The following is a 2,192-nucleotide window of genomic DNA, read 5'->3' as shown; positions in this document are numbered from 1 at the left end:
AGTCGGCGTTGCTCAAACTGATTTGGCAAAATACCATGGGCGCTGCCGCTATAACATAAACCTAAAAGAGGCGAAGATCTTGACCCTAATGTATCTTGCTTATAAATACCGATTTATGAGTCTTAAGCGTTCATTCTTAAGCTAAAGTCTCGCCGCCCAGAAGTACAGCAGAATGCGCACATTATGATGCATGGCTCTAGGTAAAAAAATTCTCTCCTTTTTTATCAATCTATACAGAATTATGTTCGATTAAGTTTTGTCCCAACAAAATGAGATTAATGCTGATGCTATATCTGCCTGATTTGATATAAATACATGTAAAATTGATTGAGCTGTTACTGTTACTTATGCTTCACTTTAGTAGATTTTATAACAATCACTTTTCAATCAATTGATTAGATCTACTTATCGCTAGTGACTTCTGTTCTAGCCAATGTGACTGTGTGATTGGTTTTACAGTTGATTGATTCGTTACTAAAAATGTAACTTTCGTTTTGTTGTCTGATAAATGTTTGAATCACCGGTTAATTCATTGGATATTTTCTCGATCTAATAAAAATAATCAATCTTAAAATGACATCCAAAGTAGTTACGGTTAGCATTTTCCTGATTGGTTTTAGATGATATATAGGAAAGAGTTTCCAACAAACGGTATAGGGGTTTTCAAGAATCGGCAAGACTACACGAATTGGGCTTTGAATTTTGTCTAGGGCTAAATAAAATTGGCCTGTTAGAAAGAGCAAATATTTGGTAAATATTAGCATTGTCGTAATCGTTGTTACTCTTGTTTTTAACAACTAGGTATGAAGATGATGCCAGATATAGCCAACTTTAAATTTTCCAAATGCATCATCAGTCGTCATAAAATTAAATAAATTCTTGATTGATACACTTAAGATATATGTATGTATGTATGTATGTATGTATATGCCATGTTTGACAACAATAACAATCTTATTTTTTTAAGCTTATTAAATAAAATCCGTTTGGTAATCCCTATGCGAACTTTTCTAAAAGCTACTTTAGCTAGTTTATTGAGGGGGTTTTCAATTTTTTTTAGAGTAAACTATAAATTTGGTCCCTATGGTTTGTCAGAAATAACACTTTTGTCCCAGCAGGGGGGACAACTTCCATACGTTTTTTTAAAAACCCACAATGTCTATCTTATAATTTCAAAACTACAAGGATGAAAAATGTTATTTTTGACAAATTATAGGGACCAAATTTGAAGTTTACCCTTTTTTATGTTATACCCCTTATACTTTACATAAATAGTAGAAGAGTACTCGTGCAATGCAGTGATATTACGATATATATATATATATATATATATATATATATATATATATAAGGGCTGGTTCAAATGTTAACTAAGATTATCGTGTTAACTTTGTTAATTGATCTTGATCGTTAATTTGAATAATAAACGGTTGTGATTTAATGATATTTAAAAATTAATTATTAAATTAATATTTTCAATTAGCATATGTGAACAAAATGTTCAAAGGGTATTTAGGTAAAATGTAATCTATCTTTAATACACGAGTTGTCTGAACAACTTGTGTATATCCTCAAAACACATCAAACAAAAAAGATTAGACATATGAACAACTTGTGTATATCCTCAAAACACATCAAACAAAAAAGATTAGACATATGAACAACATGTGAACCGTATGAACATCTTCTGTATATTCAGGAGCCAACTCTGTTGTATGTACATGAACACCTACGAAGCTTGTGTCCACATGAATCACATATACTGTTCATATTCATGTGATGTGGTTGTTTATATGAATCGATATGAACATCTATTGCATTTGATATGTGTTCATTTAAATGAATTCAAATGTCATACTAATCACTTACCAATATGAACACTTTGATCATTTTCTTCATTATCGGAATTCGAATTCCGAATGTAGTCGTAGACGATTTTAACTTTGTCATTTCCATTGTTGTCGATCTGTTTTACAATATGTTTATCCATATTACTTGGACGATATGAAAATCTTTTACACTTACGAAAACAATATCATTATATGGAGAACATCATTTGTAAATTATGATCATGAACACGTATGAAATCAAATACAATATTACATCATGATCAATTAGTGAGATTTTTTATATTTGTAACTCCCAATTAATTATTTGGGAGTTACATAAATGTCAAATTACCTAATTACCCT

This window comes from Cynara cardunculus (assembly GCF_001531365.2).
Source record: "Cynara cardunculus var. scolymus isolate 2C chromosome LG 15, CcrdV1, whole genome shotgun sequence".
NCBI classification, from domain to species: domain Eukaryota; kingdom Viridiplantae; phylum Streptophyta; class Magnoliopsida; order Asterales; family Asteraceae; genus Cynara; species Cynara cardunculus.
This window is presented reverse-complemented; position numbering follows the sequence as displayed.